General features: G+C 41.2%; 1 protein-coding gene and 1 pseudogene across 1 annotated transcript in view; both read left to right on the top strand.

Annotated features, from left to right (window-relative positions):
• LOC144367169 (transient receptor potential cation channel subfamily M member 8-like) overlaps positions 1-21,810 on the top strand; it is a 465,203-nt gene that overhangs the window by 253,061 nt on the left and 190,332 nt on the right.
• Positions 780-6,034, top strand: LOC101971017 (sorting nexin-18 pseudogene; annotated as a pseudogene).

Here is a 21,810-nt window from a genome sequence, read left to right as displayed (position 1 = left end):
TTAATCAGCTAATCAGGGCATCTGAGTCCTAATCCCAACTTTGCTACTGCCCTATATCACCTTGAAAATAGTTACTGTCTCTTTTGGAGACGTCAGTTTTCCTTGCTATAAAATGAGGTCATCATATTAGAATATCTCCATGTTTCCATTCAACTCTAGCAATCTACAGAGAGGGAAATAGAAAAATTAGAAAAAAAATATCAAAACTTTCCTGGGAAAAATTAATTTGGGGTTTCAATATTTCAATACTTCAAAGCAAACTATACCTGACACTGAGAATCTGGTGATCTTTCAGATTATTATAATTTCCCAAAATTCATGTGATCAAAATGTATGGCTGAGGATAGAGAAGCAGAGCTAGGTAGAAATACCACCTTTCCACAGCCCAGAAAGGAGCCAGTGAAGGAGACCAGCTGGCCAGAGAGAACCTTACTACAGGTTTATACCTGGATAAGAGGAACTGTGTTGAACAGAATCAACAATTACGGGGGTTTTCCTAAGGTTGACTATTATGTGGCTTTGTTCTAAAGTAATTGTAGTGAATAGAATTTAGTGTCTTCTCTCAAGTGTTGCTGATACTCGGAAGAGTAGAGGACACACCTTATGTGAAAGCATCAATACCTGGATATTCACCCAGCTCAGAACTCTTATGAGACAAAAACTAACTAAATTGTCTCTTGCATAAAAGAAAAGGCAATAATCATCCCAATAGATGAGTAGGTGAAAAATCAAGAAAACAAATGACCCCAAACAGCCAGAACACTTCAACAACTGACACCATGGGCACCATGGTGGAGGAAGTATTGGAAAAAGAATTTTGAGAGTTCATAGTTTAAATGCTTAATTAGCTAAAATCAGATGTAAGAAATAAACTTAGAAAATATAGGAAGTGAAAAATCATTTTAGTAAATATATAGAGATTCTGAAAAAGAACCAAACAGAAATCCTGGAAATAGAAGAATCAATAAATTAAATTAAGAATTCAATGGAAAGCATCACTAATAGATTAGACCAATTTGAAGACAGATTTTGGGGCTTTGAAGACAAAGTATATGATCTTGAAAACAAAGTTGACAATTAAAAAAAAAGATGCTAAGAGACCATGGCCAGAATATTAAAAATATCTGGAACAATGTTGAGAAACCAAACTTAAAAATCACTGGGGGCTGGGGATATAGCTCAGTTGGTAGAGTGCTTGCCTCGCATGTACAAGGCTCTGGGTTCAATGACCAGCACCACAAATAAAAAAAAAAATCATTAGGATAGAAAAAGCCTCCAAAATACAAACTAAAAGAATGTAAAAACTCATTAATTAAATAATATTAGAAAACGTTCTAAATTTTAGGAATGAGATGGAAACACAAATAGAAGAAGCACATAATATTCCAAATAGGCAAGATCAGAAAATATCCTAAAACTCTAAAACACAGTGTAATGAAAATGCCTAATATACAGAATAAGGATAGAATTTTAAAAGCCACAAGAGAAAAATGGAAGGTCACATTTAGAGGTAAAGTGATTCAGATATAAACTATTTCTCAACCCAGAGACTTTAAATGCCAGGAGAGCATGTAATGATGTATACCAAGTCCTGAAAGAAAATGGGTATCAACCAAGATTACTATATCCAGAAAATTATCTTTCAGGATTAAGATGAAATAAAAGCCTTCAATGATAAATAGAAATTAAAAGAACTCATAATCACTAAGCCTGTATTATAAAACATATTTGATAAAATATTTCATGCAGAAGAAATAAAAATGAAACCCAGGGTAAGAATGAATTGCACAAGAAGAGTAGTCAATTAAAGAAGAATCAAGTCTGAATTAAGCATTAGAAATTAATCAAAATGTTAGGAAATAAAAATCATCTCTTTAATGTAAATTATCTAAACTCTTCAATCAAAAGCCACAGATTGGAATATTGAATTAAAAAACAACACCCAACCATATGTTGTTTACAAGAGACTCACCTTAATGACAAACATATCCACATGCTGAAGGCAGAGGATGGAAAAAGATATATCATGCAAATGGAAACCAAAAGTGAGCAAGGATAGCTACTCTCACATCAGACAATATAGACTTCAAACCAAAATAAATCAGAGAGAGACAAAGAAGGTTACTTCATACTGGTTAAGGGAATCTTCCAACAACAAGATATAATAAATGTAAATATTTATGCTCCAAACAGTGCTGCATTTACATACATAAAACAGATCATTCTAAGTATAAAGAATCAAATAGAACATAATACAACAATACTGGGTGATTTCAACATAACCCTCTCACCACTAGAGAGAGCATCCATACATAGACTAAGTGCAAACTCTTCAGAACTAAAAATACTATTAAGGCCCCCCGGCCGGCGGCGGCCCTGTGCTGCAGTCTGGGCTGCAAGCGGAGCTGCGCGGAGGGCGCTACCGGCGGCCGGGGAAGCGGGCTGCGCTCTGCCTTCAGGGCTCTAGTCCGTGTACCAGGGTGCGGGTAGCACCGTGAGCACCTTGGACGGGGCCCGGGTACGGGGCGCCGGTATCGGGACCTCCCGCCAAGGCGCCAGGACCGTGGCGCTGCGCGCCCAGGCGTTGTACGACTTCAGGTCGGAGAACCCGGGCGAGATCTCGCTGCGGGAGCAACGAGGTGCTGAGCCTGTGCAGCGAGCAGGACATTGAGGGCTGGCTCGAAGGAGTCAACAGCCGCGGCGACCGCGGTCCCTTCCCGGCCTCCTACGTGCAGGTGATCCGAGCCCCCGAGCCCGGCCCGGCTGGCGACGGCGGTCCGGGCGCCCCTGCTCGCTATGCTAACGTGCCGCCTGGCGGCTTGGAGCCCCTGCCGGCCGCTCCGCCCGCCTCCTTCAAGCCGCCGCCCGATGCCTTCCAGCCGCTGTTGCAGCCGCAGCAGGCGCCGCCGCCGAGCACCTTCCAGCCACCCAGCGCGGGCTTTCCGTATGCCGGGGGTGTCCTGCAGCCGTCGCCTCAGCAACTTTACGGCGGCTAACTGGCCAGCCAGGGCAGCGACGATGACTGGGACGACGAGTGGGACGACAGCTCCACGGTGGCCGACGAGCCTGGCGTGCTGTGCAGCGGCACCTACCCGGACCTCAACGGCTTGTCGTCCGCGGGTGGCGGCGCTGCTAGCCGCTACCCCTTGTCTACCGGCTCTGACTTGTCGCTGGGCTCCCGTGGGGGATCAGCTCCTCCGCAGCACCACCCTTCAGGGGCCAAGAGCTCGGCCACGGTGAGCCGCAACCTCAACCGCTTCTCCACTTTTGTCAAGTCAGGTGGGGAGGCCTTCGTGTTGGGCGATGCTTCGGGCTTCGTGAAGCATGGGGACAAGCTATGCGTGGTGCTAGGGCCCTACAGCCCCGAGTGGCAGGAGAACCCCTACCCCTTCCAGTGCACCATCGACGACCCCACCAAGCAGACTAAGTTCAAGGGTATGAAGAGCTACATCTCCTACAAGCTGGTCCCCACGCACACACAGGTCCCGGTGCACAGGCGCTACAAGCACTTCGACTGGTTGTATGCACGCCTGGCTGAGAAGTTCCTTGTCATCTCTGTCCCCCATCTGCCCGAGAAGCAGGCTACTGGCCGCTTCGAAGAGGACTTTATCTCCAAGCGCAGGGAAGGCCTGATCTGGTGGATGAACCACATGGCCAGCCACCCAGTGCTGGCACAGTGTGATGTCTTCCAGCACTTCCTGACCTGCCCCATTAGCACAGATGAGAAGGCCTGGAAACAGGGCAAGAGGAAGGCCGAGAAGGACGAGATGGTGGGCGCTAACTTCTTTTTGACCCTGAGCACACTGCCCGCAGCAGCTCTTGACCTGCAGGAGGTAGAGAGCAAGATAGATGGTTTCAAGTGCTTCACCAAGAAGATGGATGACAGCACGCTGCAGCTCAACCGCACTGCCAACGAGTTCAGGCGCAAGCAGGTGACGGGCTTCAAAAAGGAGTATCAGAAGGTGGGCCAGTCTTTCCGTGGGCTCAGCCAGGCCTTTGAGCTGGACCAGCAGGCTTTCTCAGCAGGCCTGAATCAGGCCATTTCCTTCACCGGAGATGCCTATGACGCCATCGGCGAGCTCTTTGCCGAGCAGCCCAGGCAGGACCTGGACCCAGTAATGGACCTGTTAGCGCTGTATCAAGGGCACCTGGCCAACTTCCCGGATATCATCCATGTCCAGAAAGGAGCTCTTACCAAAGTAAAGGAGAATAGGCGACACGTGGAAGAAGGGAAGATGGAGGTCCAAAAGGCTGATGGCATTCAGGATCGCTGTAACACTATTTCTTTTGCCACTTTGGCTGAAATTCACCACTTCCATCAAATTCGAGTAAGAGACTTTAAATCACAGATGCAGCATTTCTTACAACAACAAATAATATTTTTCCAAAAAGTGACCCAGAAGTTGGAAGAAGCTCTTCACAAATATGATAGTGTTTAATGACTGGACATTGGATTGTGAACTTTTTTCAGTTCAAGAATAATTTCTACAGCAGAATAAAAACTGCTGTCAAAGAGCTATTGCCAACTATCAGTGGTGGTACAAGGATGGTTTTGTGTTCAACTGAAAGCCAGCTGAATATATAATTATGTAGGAGAGAAACCATTAATATGGCTATATCATAGAAACAGTACCACACATTGTAACTAAATTATACTATGTATGCCTACACTACCATTGTAACTTTTGGAATAATGATTATACTATTTGCCTTATTGCTTTTTGAAGTATGGGTATTCTAGTGCATACTTTGTAGACCTCAAAACCCATGAAGGGTCTCAAAGAAGCTGGCTGGATAAAGCCTGCTGTGGATGCCTTTTCACTCTCAGATTGGGATTACCTAAATTCAACCTGTTCTCTGTTTACAAATTCCAACTAGAGCAGCTATTTGACTTTGTGCCTTTAGACTCTTGGTTTTTCATTTTGCGTCCCACCCCCCAAGGAAGCCACAACTTTTCTGATTGAAAGAGTAAAAAGCCAGTGTACATGACGATAAACTGGTTATAACCTCATATTGGCAGGGGTGGGGGGGGGGAGTTAGAGGATCAGCTGTCATCAATCTGCACAGCAAGTATTATCTCCTGAAACATGCTGGTGAACGCAGTGGAGTGAGACTCGATACTCACCTCTGGATACGAAGTCTATTAGGGAAGAGATGGTGCACTATATTCTCTTAGATGCTACGGTAGCATAGCCTCTTCACGCAAGTGTCCTGAAAACTGGGCGTGAGGATTTTAGCAAACACGTCTTATAATATGGAGAAAGAGGAGTCTGATCAATCAGGGGAGACAAGTACAGAATCAGTGACAACACACACTTGGTTTCAGTTCCTGGGAGGGTTTTCTTTCTTTCTTTCTTTCTTTCTTTTTTTTTTAAGCTTGAAGGTTTTCTTTTAATATTCAGTTTTTTTGTTTGTTTATTTGTTTGTTTATAAATGGATCTACGCTGTTAACTGATTGAGACTCCACTGTGATTCACTCGTTTACTTAATCAAAAACTTTTCAGGGATGTCTGTAAATTTCAATGTTATACGTGATAAAAGTAGTGTTGGTTGATCTAAGGAGGGACCAGAAATAATTTCTACTATTCCAATACTGAAGGAAAAAGTTACTGATTTAAACTGTGCTGAAACAAAGAAAGTATTGATTAAAGCCCTACCCCCCGACATTTAACCTTAAAAACTATTTTAAATGTATTTTATTATAAGGGAAATACAAATGGCTGATAAATACCAAAAACATTCAAAAGCAGCTGAATTTAAAAAGCACAAAGAGATTCTGGCTTGAAATGCCAAAACCTCAAATGTTTTTATAGTTGCTGAGCTAAATAATGTGATTCTTGAGTTTACAGATTTAAACTGTCACTGAAAGGTTAAAGTGTCTACTGTTTTATGAAATCAAACTTAACGCTGCCTCAGAAATCCCGGTACTGAAATGGTAACATGGAAGTAAAGAGATCAGTATGAAATAGTGGTGAGTCACAATGATTAAAAAAAGAAAAAAAAGGTTGGTTTGCAGAAAGGCATAAGAAGAAAAGGTTATTGGAATAGTTACTCAACAGCACATTTACTCTCTCAAAAATAGTCTCATATGGGTTGGATTTTTAATATCTGATTATATAATTTTGGTCTCTGGTCAAAATTTTGTACCTTATAATACTTAGAGCCAGACTTAACATTATGTGGCTTTGTCTATTACAGATACTTGGAAATGCCACCAAATATATTGTTCTCTAAAGAGTAACTTTCTCTTATTGATTCAAAAATACAGTTCTTATAAACAAAACCCATATATAAATAGATATATATAAATTAATTTTATTGCAGAAGTTTGAAATTTATAGCATTTGAATCTGTATTGGACAAAAAAGCACTATGCTTTTCAAATGATTTGAAAGTCACATTTATTTGCCTCTTTATTTTGATGATGGTTTGATTTTTTTTTTTTAGTAAAAAAAAAAAGACTAAACTTATGCAATGGTAGCATGGAAATTATCTGAGGTATCATTGTATGATTGTGCTTTAGCCAGGGTGGACATAGCTTAATAAAAACTAAAGATTAAAGTACAAAAAAGTATAAGTCCGTGCTGTCTACTTCTAAGAGAACTTTTGTTCTTCATAACTAGATAACATTATGTCGCTGATTCATAAGGGGTTTAAATTAATTCTGTGGGTTAGAGCACCAGAGTTATTAGTGTCCATTTTCATTTAAGATCTTTATTCTCTTAACGTTCTTGGTCCTTTGAAACATTTCAGTATACAAAAATACTGCAATGTTGATACCCAAGAGAAAAGCCATTATCATGTGTATGCTGGTCAACATGATCAGTGTGGTACAATTTTTTAAAATAAACTATCATGCCCTTCAAAAAAAATAAAATAAAAATACTATTAATCAAAAGGATAACACACATCTATAAAATGGTACATCCATTAACAACTGAATTCACTTTCTTTTCAGCAGCACATGGAATGTCCTCTGAAATATATCATATATTAGGGCACAAAGCAAATCTTAGCAAAAATAGAGATGATTCCTTGCATCTTATCAGATCATAATAGAATAAAATTAGAAAGCAATGACAAGATATAAAAGAGAAACTGATATTCTAATACCTGGAGATTAAATGATATACTTTTAAGTGAGGAATGGATCACAGAAGAAATCAAGAGAGAAATAAAAAATTCTTGGAAGCAAATAAAAATAGAGAAACAGCATATCAAAATCTCCGGAAGAGTATGAAAGCAGTTCTAAGAGGAAAGTTTATAGCACCAAATTCCTACACACATACACAAAATACAAATGGGAAAGATATAAAATAAGCTAATATTATATCTTAAGGCCCTAGAAAAAGAAGAACAAACCAATATCAAAAATCAGTAGAAGTCAGTAAACCATTAAAACCATACCTGAAATTAATGAAGTTGAGAATAAAAAAAATATATATATACAAAGGATCAATGAAACAAAAAGTTGGTTCTTTAAAAAGATAAACAAGATTAGCCAAACTAACCAAAAGAGAAAACCTAAATTAACAAAATTAGAGATGAAAAAGATATATCAGTACAGACACTACTGAAATCCAGAGGATCATAAGAAACTTTTTTTAAAAAAAAATTATACTCCAATAAGCTAGAAAATCTTGCAGATAATTGACAAATTCTTACAGACACATGACCTGACCAAATTGAACCATGAGAATACAGGAAACTTAAACAGACCAATATCAAATACTGAAATTGAAGCAGCTATTAAAAGCCTTCCAACAAAGAAAAGTCCAGGACCAGATGGATGCTCAGCTGAATTCTACCAGAACTTTAAAGCAGAACTAATGCCAATGCTCCTCAAATTATTCCATGAAACAGAAAAGAAAGGAACACTGCCAAATCCATTCTATGAAACCAGTATCACTGTGATACCCAAACCAGACAAAGATACATCAAGGAAAGAAAACTTTAGACCAATATTTCTGGTGAATATACATGCAAAAAATTCTTAATAAAATATTGGTAAACCTCATTCAACAACACATTCAGAAGATAATATACATAATCAAGTGGGTTTTATCCCCAGGATACAAGGTTGGTTCGACATAGGCAAATCAATAAATGTAATTCACCACATAAATGAGCTAAGGACTAGAATCACATGATTATCTGAACAGATAAAGAAAAAGCATTTGACAAAGTCCAGCACACCCATTCATATTTAGAAAAACTAGGGATAGAAGGTACTTACCCCAACATTGTATAGTCTATATATTACAAGCCCAAGGATAACATCATACTGATCAGAGAAAAACTAAAATCATATCCTTTAAAAACAGAAACAAGACAAAGATTTCCACTCTCACCAGTCCTATTCAACATATTCCTTAAAACTCCAGCCAGAGCAATTAAGTAAGAGAAGGAAATTAAAGAGATATGAAGAGAAAAAGAAGAAGTCAAATCATCTCTGCTGATGACATGATCCTATGTTTAGAAGACAACCCCCACCCCCCAAAAAATAAAACCTCCACCAGAAGACTTCTAGAGCTAATAAACAAATCTAGCAAAGCAGCAGGATATGAGACCAACACACAGAAGTTAATCATTTTCCTACACTCCCATAAAGAATCTGCTGAAAAAAAAATTAGGATAACTATCCCATTCACAATAATCTCAACACACACACACACACACACACACACACACACACGCACATGCACACACATGCGCACATGCACACACACACACACACCACAAAGCAAAACAGAAACCTTACGAATAAATCTAACCAAGGAGGTGAAAGTCCTTCTACGATGAAAACTACAGAACACTGAAGAAGACCATAGAAGATGGAAAGACCTCCCATGTTGTTGGATAGGGAGAATGAATATTGCCAAATGGCCATACTACCAAAAGCATTATATGGATTCAATGCAATCCCCATCAAATTATCAATGACATTTTCCACTGAACTATAAAAATAAATAATTCTAAAGTTCATTTGGAAGAATAAGATACCCAGAATAGCCAAAGCAATACTAAGCAAGAAAAGTGAAGCAGAAGGCATCACAATACCTGTTCTAAAATTATACTACAGAGCTATAGTGACAAAAACAGTATGGGACCAGCACCAAAACAGACATGAAGGCCAATGGAATAGAACAGAAGGCACAGAGATAAACCGATGTAGATAGTCACATTATACTTGACAAACGTGCTGAAAACATACATTGTAAAAGGTAGTGTTTTCTAGCAAATGGTGCTGGGCAAACTGGATATCTATATTCAGAAGAATGAAACTTGATTCCTATTTCTCACAAAAGACATCTAAAAATAGACCAAAGACCCAGAAATTAAACCAGAAACTCTGTGACTACTAGAAGAAAATTTAGACCCAACACCTTAGTTTATTGGACAAGCATCAAATTCCTTACCAAGATTCCTAAAGCATAAGAAATAAAACCAAGAATCAATAAATGAGATGGCATCAAATTAAAAAGCTTCTTTGCAGCAAAAGAAAACACTGGCAGTGTAAAGAGAGAACCTATAGAATGGGAGAAAATCTTTGCTACCTGCTCCTTAGGTACCTCTATTCAGAATACATAAAAAATTTTAAAAACTTAATACCAAAAAAACACCAAAAAACAAAAAGCAAAAAACAAAACAAAAAAAACCCCACAAATAACCCAATTAATAAATGAGAAAAATAACTAAGGAGATAATTCTCAAAAGAAGAAATGCAAATGACCAATAAATATATGAAAAAATGTTCAACATCTCAGTCATCAGGGAAATGCATATGAAAGATACATTAATATGTTGTGTTTCTCCAGTCAGAATGGCAATTATCAGTAATACTATTACTAATAAATGATGATGAGGGGGGAAAATGTACACTGAAACATTGTTGGTGGGATGGCAAATTATTACAACTACTCTGGAAGGCAATATGGTGATCCCTCAAAAAACTAAGAATGGAACCCTCATATGACCCAGCTATTCCACTCCTTGGTATTTATCCAAATGATCTAATATTAGTATACTATAGGGATGCAGCCACATCAGTTTTTAGAGCAGCACAATTCACAGTAGCCAAGTTCTGTAACTAGTCTAGGTACCTGTCAACAGATGAATGGGTAAGAGACAAATGTGGTATATAATCATACTGAAGTTTTACTCAGTCATGAAGAAGAATGAAATCATGGCACCACATACTGGTAAATGAATGGAAATTGAGAACATCATGCTAAGGAAAATAAGCCAGATCTAGAAAGTAAATAGTTGAGTGGTTTTTTTTTCTCCCATATGTGGAAGCTAGACCAAAGTAAGGGTTGGGGGTGAGGGGTAAGAAAGAAAAAAAGAAGGGAAGAATTAATCTAATGCTGGAATGAATCTGATCAAACTTTCCTATGTACATGTATGAATATACCATAGTGAATTTCACCTTTATGTATGTATGTGTGTGTATTAAAAACTAGTTAAAAAGAACCACAAATAAATAGAAGGAAGATCAGTAAAGTAGAGGAAAGGAAACAAGGGAAGAAAGAGGGGAGAGAAGGAGAAAGTCCTGGAGACCGAATCAGAGCAAACTATATTCCAGGCTTGAACAATTATGTCAAGATGAACCCTGCTATTATGTATATCTACAATGGACTAATTAAAAAAAAAAGTACATGCTTCAATTTGCCCTGTCTGGTGTTTGATATTGGGTAGGTAGATAGGATATGAGGGTAGCATGTTATTGTTTTGCACATTTGTGATTGCTGGTTGCATTTGTTATAAACAGCTCTGCTCTATTTAGGGAGCTGGTGATCAATAAGGCAGATAATATTTTCATCAGATTCAAAAAGACTAATGTTGTGAAGGCTGCCTGTTGAGGGGGCCTCTGTTTTCTTAGCAGCTTCACAATTTCCTGCAGACTGTCTCTCATCCAGGCTCTTTTCTTTGCAGGATCTGTCCTCCGTTCCAAGCACCAGAAGAATCATACCCTGTCATTTATTAACACTGTAGGATAAAGAGGGGGAAAAAAGTGTCATTTCTGGTAGAACTAGGCAGAAAAAAAAACCCACAAGGAAAAAAAAATCATGGCAAGATTTTCTTTTTCCATATTTCCAAACAGTGGGGGGAAAATAATGGAATGTTTGCCTTAAATTTTGTGTTGCTTTGGCTGCAATGAGGAGATAGTTTCTTGAAGGCAAAAATCTGTCTTTTGTCTTATTATTGCCATCTTCAATCACAGGAAAATCTGTTCTTGCTGGCCGTTTTGCATTATTCCTTTTTCCCCCTCAAATCTGTCACTTGTACCAATTATGAAGTGTCTTGATTCAAATATGAATTTAGAGGGTAGGTGAAGAAAGTGGCCATGACTCCGAAGGCTTTGGTCTCCTTTGGGTGATTCTGTTCTGGGAAGTAAGTTGTCTTTCTACACAGGCCTATGGTAAGGGGGGAATAGAGAGAGAGGATATTTGAACCCCTTCTCTGAGCCATTTCCTTCAAGCCCTAGGGTCTTCCTTCTGCCATTTCTTTCTTCTCTACAAAATCTGAAGTATTGCCGGGCATTGTGGTGCACACTTGTAATCCCAGCGGCTTGGGAGGCTGAGGCAGGAGGATAGAGAGTTCAAAGCCAGCCTCAGCAAGGGGAGGTGCTGAGCAACTCAGTGAGTCCCTGTCTCTAAATAAAACACAAAATAGGGCTGGGGATGTGGCTCAATGGTGAGTGCTCCTGAGTTCAATCCCTGGTACCAAAAACAAATTAAAAAAAAAAAAACCGTGAAGTATCAAGCAAGGTGTCTATTTGTGGAGATTACAAAGCAAAAACTCTCTCCTGCCCATCCTCACCTTAAGATCACTGGGAATCACTCCCAGATCCCCACCACCCTTGCTTCTCCCAGCTAGCAAGATGTTCATTAGATCTTTAACTTGAATTTCTTACACTGTTAAAATAAACAACTTTGGTGTGCATCTTTTTGAGAAGATTACTTTTCTTAATTAGATAGTGTTTAGTGTCATCACTGGTACATTGTAAATACTTGAAAATATTTTTTAAGCAAATGAATGATAGGGCATTATGTGTCCCCCAATATTGGCCAGCTTTGTGAGAAGCCTGAGAAAAATTCCTGGCATCCCAGGCTGGGGGTGGGGTAGAGTAAGGTGGTGTGTTTTGCCTGCGAAGAATTCCAGGTGAAACTGTACTTTTCAAGTTGAAAGGAAATTACAAGGCAAGAAGAAAGAAGCTAGAGAAGACTGGTATGTCCCTGACACCCTGCTTTGGGGACAGATTCAGTGTTCTCAGAAGCAAATGAAAAATCCTACAAAAGGAGTTGATTTTCCTTTTCTTTTACTCAGTCAAAATAAATTAACTTTGAAGCAGTGGTTCCTATTTATCTTTACTGAATTTGAGGATGTTCACATATATTAACAGAAATTCAAGGACTATGAAGAAATTTGGAGACCCAGAGCTTTGACTCTGAAACTTAGGAGATGGGATAGAGAAGCTTCTTTCCAGGTTTAGGGGCTTCTGAACAAGTTTCTCTTAGTAAGCTTCACCTGGACAAGGGTCAGGATTGGACCCTGGGCTGGGAGCATGTGGGGTCCTGGGTAGGCAGCTACTTACTGCACAGTCTAAGGGAGAACAGAAATTTGTTGGGTGGAAGAATAGCTTAGAAGACAGTCGGAATGGGACAGGTTGCAATACTGGAAGGTGCCTGGCATTGGCGCTCTTCAGAGAAGGACACACAGGGGGAAGAACAGGATGGAGGTCCTGGTCTGCTGAGTTAATGACAACTTTCAGTGCTTCATGTGGTTCCCAGAGAGCATAGCTTCTTGGATGAGAAACTTAATGATAACCAAGTCTTCTTACAACTCCAAGAATCCATAAGTGGGTTCTATCCTTTGTCTATGGTTCTTTGGTTGGGTTAAAAGACTAATCAGCTTAATGCTATATTTAGTTTCTAGGGGGATCAAGAAGATTTCTCATTCTTCCCACTAAAACATCCAGACCTCATTTTCTTTCCTTCCTTCCTCCCTCCTCTCTTCCTCCCTCCCTCTCCATCTCTTCCTTCCTCCCTCCTTCCCCTCTTTCTTTTTTTCCTTCCTCTCTCTCGTCCTTCCAATATAAAATCTGTAAATCCAGTGAGAAACTAATTTGTTATGGTCTTCTTGGGGCTCCTCAGGATCTCTAAGAGATGAGATCCTCTTAAACTTATTTTTTCTTTTTTCTTTTTTGGTTCTAGGGATTGAACCTACGGGTACTTAACCAAAGAGCCACATTCCCAGCCCATATTTATTTATTTGGTACTGGGAATTGAATCAGGAGCACTCAACCACTGAGCCACATCCCTAGTCCTATTTTGTATTTTATTTAGAGACAGAATCTCACTGAATTGCTTAGTGCCTCGCCATTGCTGAGGCTGGCTTTGAACTCATGATAACTACTGACTCAGCCTCCTAAGCCACTGGGATTACAGCCCAAGCCTTTTAAAAAAAATATTTATTTTTTAGTTGTAGTTGGACACAATACCTTTATTTTATTTATTTTTATGTGGTGCTGAGGATTAAACCCAGGGTCTCACACGTGCTAGGCGAGCGCTCTACTGCTGAGCCACAACCCCAGCCCCAAGCCTTTTTTTATTTATAGATTTCTTACTTTGAGAGAGGGTCTTACTGCCTTGCTTAGGGCATTGCTAAGCTGCTGAGGCTGGCTTTGAACCGGCAATCTTCCTTCTTGAACTTCCTGAGTCACTGGGATTACAGGCATGCCCCCCCATGCATGGCTTAAACTTGGTTTTTCAGTTAATCTTCTCTGGCTATTTCCCAGGTCATGATCTGAGGCTCAGATAAAGTTTAGGGTCTTTAGAAAGCACAGATACACCAATGTCTTAGCTAGAGATATTGAATGCTAAGCAAAAATCACACAGGGCTCTTCTCATTGGTTTTCTCTAGCTCTCTTGGAGCGTTAGAGTCTGGGGAGTGATTTCATGGAATTTCCCTAATTCCCTAGACTGCACTCTCCCCATGGAGATAGGGCCATGTGGTTTGTTAGTATGAGAGTTCATACAAGTACAAAGGCTAAACTGCTTTATATGAGGATGGTGTGTTTTCTAGAGTTTGAGGAATTTCTGATACTGCTGTAATGTTAGTTGTCAAGTTAGTGGAATCTCCCACAAGCAGGTAATAATAATGAACTTGATATATGCATGACTTTGTAGTTTACAAAGCATAGGACCCATTTATCTGGTTAAACCTCACAACTACCCAGTAGGGTAGATGTTATTATTTCCCTGACATTATAAATAAAGAAATGAGTTTAGATGTGCTTTACCCAAAAATCACATGGCTGCTTGGAGACTGGGGTCAGAATTCAAGCTAGACTGCTGGTCCCTGGCTCTGCATTCTGATACTAGCCAGGACAGTGTCATCCTGATATTCCTGCAACGACTTCCGACCTTACTTCCTGGGTTAACCTCACCAGACAGCTGAAGTGTCAGAGGTAGGTTGACCAGTTGCTGCACTTGGAGAGTGATGTCACACCTGGCCATGTGCATCAGTGAAGGATATGGGGACCAGCAGTATAGCTGCTGGGTTGCTAGTGTATTGTAATCTTCCCTAGAGCCAGGATGGCCTTGATGTTGCAGCAAACATCCATGTCGCCCTGTCTCCTACCTTCTAATTGTTGACCTGCCTTATTAGTAGAGAGGATCTACCTATCCGGAGAGATGGATTTCACCTATGACTTTAGTCTGCGGTGAGAAAAGTTGTTATTGCAAAAGGCTCTTATTTTTATGTCTTTTTTTGTGAAAGTAACCAAGGTGATCTTTTATTTTAATTTAGAACATTTGGAAAATATAGAAAATAGAAAAAGGAAAAATTAAAATCAGCTACACTCTGCCCATTTAGATAATATTTGGTTATATAGCCCTCTAGCTACTTTTCAATTTTTTTTTCTTTTACAATACAGGTTGCAATGGGCTCTTCCAACTTATCAGTGTACATGGCTTAAGAAAGTTTCTCATGTTATTACATAGTTTTACAGAACACTGTTTTTTTTTTTATTCCCATGCTGTGCCAATATTCCATAGTATAGTGTGACCACGATTTATTTACTGATCTCCTACTTGTGGACATTAAAGTTGTTTCTGATGTTCCCTGTTATAAAAATAGACTGCTTCCTCTCAGCTGGTCCCTGGTGCCTGTTCTCGAAACTGGGCTCCTACCTTGTTCTTTGTCATCAACCCCCCGCCCTGTGCTCCATTTCTGGGAACTGTGTCCCTGCTTGGTTTCCTGTTCAGGGGCTCAGTTCCTTCCAGGAGTGTAGTCCTGTCTCTTAAATCCAGTTTCTTCCTGGCTGGCTTTCTGTTACCTGCTGTCAGACCTGCTAGGCAGACACCTGAAGCCCCTTACTCTGCCTGCTACCAGCATTCCTGGGGCATCCCTCTGTCTGCCCCACTCCAGTAATCTTATCACTTATTGACTTTTCCTGCTTGGGCCTGAACCCAGGCCTTGGAGATGTGAAAATAGGAGGGAAAAGTGTTTGGGCAGGGTCTCAGGGTCAAGGAAGGGTATGCAAATTGTGAGTGAGTGAACCTGGATGGAGCTTTGCTATGAAAGACCAAGGAATAAGCATGTCCTAGACAATTGATAATTCTCCAAATTGACCTTGGCTATCCTGGTATATGGTCTGGAACCTTCTTTCCCTCAACTAACAAATCCTTCTCCTCTCTCGGATGTCTGCCTCAGTCAGAGATTCCCAAACTTTCTCTGTCATGGTGGCCTTGGTGTCTTCATAATGTCTTTGCAGAATCTCAAGGCCAAAAGAAATACCTAACAGTTAACTTTCTAAAGTAGTTAGGGTTGAACGAAGTAGTAGTAATCATGTCCCCGATAACTTATGCTGTTTGAAAATTAATTCTCACAAAGAAAAGGAAATCGAGCATTTTAAATTAATTCTTGAACAACCACGATTACTTATGGGATTGGACAGAGTTCTTGGGTGATCTTCCTCTTTCTCAAATTTCAGAATCATTTAGGACACTGCCTTGATTTTCACAGGATATTTTTTTTTATCACAGAAACTGCTGAAAATCCAGCTTTTTAGCTATAGCACCGTTGAAAAGAACATACTGTGATCTAATGTTGAAATGTGTACTACCTCGAGCTAGTAGTTCATGTGATATTCGACAGATGTTGGGTATGTGTGTGATGTAGCAGGGGGTGGAAAGGGTGGCTTGTGTGATTCTCAGAGACTTCCAGGACCCCATGGAGTCCCTGAGCTCGTGATGGTGTGGGCTCTCTGGGCTTGCCATCTAATACTGCCTTATTTCCATGTCTCTTTCATGTTGACTCAACTATAAACCCCATAAGGGCAGGGAGCACGTGTGTCATAAGCATCCAGAACAGTTGCTGGCATGTTAGGAGGTGTTTAATGAACAAATCCTCATGGGGTGGAGGAATGGCACCCGTTCACTCCTCACGTCTGGTCTCCTACAGAAGGCGAGGTTGGAAGGAGCTAGAAGCAAAATAGCTGCAGGGCTGGGTTTGGTGAGAGCAAGGAGGACAGTTGCAATTGTCGAGGCTCTGGTGAAAGCAGAGGGGGAAATAATCAAGGTTATAACAGAGGACATCAGCAAGGGCTCCAACACCAGGTGCTGAGGAGGATGCGGCCGATTACAGAGGGAAGTTGAGGAGTGTAAAGCTTGATAAGAAAAGCCCAAGGAGACGCTGAAAAGAAGACCCACGCCAGAGGTCGAGACAGATATAATGAGAAAAGCTCCTCGTACCTGGGGAACGTCTGCTCAGGGAAGGGGGTGGCAGTGCCCCTCCCAAGACAGAGCAAAGGCAATTTATTGACAAACACGGTTTCTGAAAATTAAATGGATCTTTGCCTTGGTATGCTTACAAAAGAAGGGCAGAGGACAGATCCCACAAAGACACACATTTCCCAAGGGACAGAGAAGAAATATCATAGAAGGCATGGAGGGTGGGCAGAGGAGAGAAAAATCTCTTATTTTTATAGCATGGCTTCTGACCTTCTGGGACTAGCAAACAGGATCCAAATGGGACCTCAATTGAGGAAACCAATTATTACTGACCCTGCTGGCCCCAAAGCTGCCAACTGTCTGGGGCCCACATCGGTCCACGGGGACTTATTTTGTCACATTCTGTTCCTGGGTCTGAGGTGAGCTGCTCCAAAGAGACCTCCTTGCCAAGTCAGGGCAGGGAGAAAGCTCTGTTTGAAGTTGCTATTAGTGTCTTCCTCAGCTGATTTCTATAAGGGATTGTTTTCCGGTAAAGGAGGAATAAGGGAAATACTTAAATAATAACTGCTCTGATGGAATGTGTACAGGGAAATCATTATCTCTTATTGTGCCAATAAGTTTCAAGGCAACAAGCCAAGCTGTTCTTACGCTGCGGGAGCCAGGGCTGCAGCGCTGAGGTCAAACCCCACGGAGAAGGGAGATGGTGTTAGCTGCCTCCTGGAGGCACCCAAACTGTCAGAGGCTTGTTTGAGACCAACTGTTTTTCTTATTGTGAGGAATATGGTTTAAAGTTTTGTACCTCAGAGAAAGAAAAGACATGCTGATGATGATAAAAATAAGAGCTGATGCCATGGTCATGTTAAACATTGCCAAAAAAGCTTTGTGTACCATCTCACTTAAAACTCATGAACAGCAATAAAAGAAGGTGCGATGGTCTCCATTTCAGGGAGGAAACTGAGGGCAGGATCCACTTGGGATTTCCCCCACTACATGATGCAGAGACCATGTGTGCAGCCCTTTGAGTCTTCTTTCATGAGCACACAGTAGGTGTTAAGAGATGTTTTAGCTTTGAAGAAGTTACCCAAAGAAGAATAAAATATATTCTCCTCTGCACCCTCCCCCTGAAGAACTTATCAAGAGGTCAAAAGTAACTCAGAAGAAAACAAAGAAGGCATCAAATTAGATTCCTGAATTAGCCAAGCTGGAAATAAGTACAATTTCAGTAGGAATTCTGGGGGTAGGGCAAAATTATTAAAAATTGGAAAAATCACTCTGATACTAGAATGAGATAAAATGGATATAAGACCATTGGATTATAGAGTGTTGGAGTAATCAGGGATTTGGAAATTTAGAGTAATCTTCCTTGTTTTACTGTTTTGCAATGATGATGAAGTCACATGGTTTTACTGGGAGAGACCTGTCTCTAAGGGTCTATATTCCAGTTTTTACAATTAACTCCCAAATTACCTTGTGACTCCCAGGGCTTAAACATGGGGACCAATGAAGGCCTTCACCACACTCTAATCCAAGTCGTATGGGTGACTTGGGAGGAAAGTAGGAGGTAGAATACACTGGAGCATATTTAAGATGCTAATCTGTCACTTGGAAGAGTTTCTAAAATGATGACAATGGCAATAACAATGTAACTATTTGCTTCCTTTCACCTCTTACAAGTGTTCAGGGCATGCTGAGTGTTGGCAGCTCACAGAGGTTCTGTTCTGACTCTACAATTTTATTTCTAGTTTAAGTAGGTGTCTGAGCTCTCCTGGCTTTTCTTCTGGTTTTTCTGATACTTAAGGGAAGTGTCCTCTATCCTTCCACTCCTAAATCTCAGTGGGCTTCTTTGAAGGGATCCCATGGTGATTGACATGGTTTGATTCACTTCTTGCTTCTGTCTCCGGGTGTCTGCTACATTCAGAAGTCATGTGCCGGTCATGCTGACATTGGAGACTCCTTCCCTGGGCTCAGTTCGCCTTCCTCTGTTAAGAATGAAGTCTCCCACAAGAGGCACGGTGGTGCAGGCCTGTCATTCCAGCTACTCGGGAGGCTGAAGCAGGAGGATCCGACGTTTGAGGCCAGCCTCAGCAGCTCGGAGAGTGGCTGTCTCAAAATATAAAATAAAAAGGTCTGGGGAGATGGTTTAGTGCGTGGCAGAGCATCCCAGGTTTCCATCCCCATACTGCCAAGAAGAAGAGATTCCTTGGACAACCGTGCCCAAGGAATCAGATCTTTTCCCAGGAAGTGAAAGAGAATGAGAGTAAGTCCGTGGGGCACATGGAGGGAGGCAGTCACAGATGCGCTGAGTGGAGTGGGGCATTCACAGCTCTCAGAGGACCACACAGGCACCTGCAAGCAGAGGGGCAGAGCACCTGGCTTTTCTAAGAGCACCTGTGTTGTTCCCTCCCCATGAAGCCCACCCTCCTGGTGGCCCCCAAAGAGGCAGCTTCATGGATAGGGTGAGGGCCTGCAGGGCTGCTCTGGGGAACCCCAACCCCAGGAGACACCGAAGGGAAGTGGCACTTGGGAAGCAGGACCTCACAGAGGCGGAAGGATGGAGGATGTGTTTGTGGTGACGTCAAAGGCAACCAGGGCATCATTTTCTCATGAAAACACAGGGCTGGACAAAGAAACAGGCACATTGGGACTTTTAAGTGAGTTTTTCCTGATTATAAAAGGAATCCCTAATCATTGAAGAAAAAAAAAATTAAAAACATAAAGGAAAAAGAATTTCACCCAGAATTTTACAGACATAAATAACCACAATTAATACTTTAGAGGGTTTCTTTTCCCTATGTGCAAATCATACTCATAGAATAATTATAACTTTGTACTTTGTTTTTCATAGCATTGTCTTGAGCATTTTTCATTATAATTCATCATTAATATGAAGTGACTTAATAGCATAATTAAATACTTAGTTATATAATGTACTGATATATCATAATGCATTTGATTATTTCCCTGTTGTGTAGCATTTAAATTATTTTCATTTTTAGATGTAAAAATTATTTGTTAACATTTCTAATCTTTGTTTTGATTTTTACACTACTATTGTCATGGATGTGGAATTACTAAAACAAAGACTGTCAGTTTTTTAGTATATGGTATAAAAATAAAACAGGGAAAGAAGGGAACATGGAATGAGAGAGAGGTGGGGAATAGGAGTTGAAATTAGAGAAGGAGGGAGACAATTTAAGTCATTCTTCATTCTATTATCCAAAGCAGGTCCAGCTCCGACATTGTTATGGTCTGTGGCATGAGTATAAATGAAGGTCTACATTCCACCTGACTGAATATTTAGAGTTATAAATCCAGTTAACAAACTGTTAAATACATCTCATCCTTACCTTTGCAATAGCTGAAAGTCCAGGTTCAAATTTAGAGCCCTGGGACTCACTGAAGTTCCGTGACAGAACGTGGTGGTGGGAGAGAACTGATTCCTATCCTCTGGCCACTTCCTTTCTCATCTCTTGGTCCCCTATGTCCTTGTCATTCTGCCCACCTGCAGCTCAAGCCTGCACCATGAGGGCCTTTTGTGTGCACACATGCAAACTCCATTCATACCTCTGTAAATGGCCTCCTGGTGACCAGTCCTTGGGTCTGGGCCATGTGCACCAATAGTGCAACCTACCCTGTGAGAGCTCATGCAGCCCTGGAATGAGTTAGAAGCTGTTTGATTTACGGGGCATTTCAGGGTGCAGGATACTGGGGTGTGCACTAGGAGGATGCGATGGAAATTGCAGAGTCCTTGCCCTGTGGAGAGAAGCAGGTTGAGCAGAGCCAAAGTGAGGCCTCCAGGGGTTCTGGGAAGGACCCAGGACTAAGGGTGGTATAGATCCAAAGAAAACCAGAAATAAAATGTGGGAGTATAGCCTTCCCGATGCTTTTACACACACACACACACAAAATTGTTTCATACATGTTGTTTTTATCTCCTTTATTGTGAACACATGTCCAGGTTAATAAACGTACACCCATGAACACGTGGAGTTAGACTTGGTAGAGTATCTTTCGGTAAGATTCACATTCTTAGCAGTCATGCCTTCTGTAAACCACACCTTTGCTCACGCTCAGCATTTTAATGCTTGTTTCATTGCTTATGGGATAAGCAGAAAAATGACATTTTATTGTTGAGTCATAGTGAGATGGACCACAGTCCCTGGACGTGTTTGTTTTTTATTGCTTGCACCGTCTCTTCCATCCTTTGCCAGTTTATTGGAAGTCCTTCCAGAGTGATTAGGAAGGCCTGAAGAAAGGAGAAATGGTAGCAGATGAACAATGGAGATGCAGACGAAGGGTTGAGGGAACCTGGTCCCCATTGCCGGTCTAGACCTATTGCTTTGCTTCAGAGCACCAGAGGGAAACCAGAGAAATGAGTTGTCTGCTTCCAGGACTGAGGAGAAGAGTTGGTGGAAGCCCTAGCCAGCAGGGATACAAGATCTGCATCCACAAAGGAAGCACGATTTATTCGTTTCCTGACCCCTGGCCATCTTAGGGTTTCCTATATGATGATTCAGCCTTTCTCCCTCAGGAAAATATAATTTGGCTTGTGACCTTGAAGTTTATTCCTAACCTGGAAGGTGATTGGGGTCTGGAACACGCTCCCCAGGGCAATAATTGTTTAAGTGCTTCTCTCATCCTGAGTGGCAGGAAAACAATGTATTACATATGTCAGCTGGTGCATGAGTGACTCGGGTAGGAAGGCGTCCTTCTCTGAGGACCAATTTGTTCTGGCGGGATGTGCTTGTTTGTGTAAGGCTTCAGTGGATGGAGTCAGCTGGAGGCACCTGTGTTTGCAGCATGAGCAACGGAGACCCTTTCCTGCTCTGAGCCTGTCTGCTAGGAGGCGTTAACACAATGACATCTGTTTTGTTTGGCAGTGCTGGGGATTGAACCCAGGGCTTTGTGCATGCAAGGCAAGTACTTTACCAATGAGCTATACCACCAGCCCCACACAATGACATCTGAATGTGTGAAGCATCTTCTAATTATGGTACATTTCTTCCTGGGTTGCCTCTGGGAGTGGAGGCCCTGAGAGTTTATATATTGTCTTGGATTACTTCATGTGTAA

Source organism: Ictidomys tridecemlineatus, chromosome 1, assembly GCF_052094955.1.
Source record: "Ictidomys tridecemlineatus isolate mIctTri1 chromosome 1, mIctTri1.hap1, whole genome shotgun sequence".
NCBI lineage: Eukaryota > Metazoa > Chordata > Mammalia > Rodentia > Sciuridae > Ictidomys > Ictidomys tridecemlineatus.
This window is presented reverse-complemented; position numbering and strand designations above follow the sequence as displayed.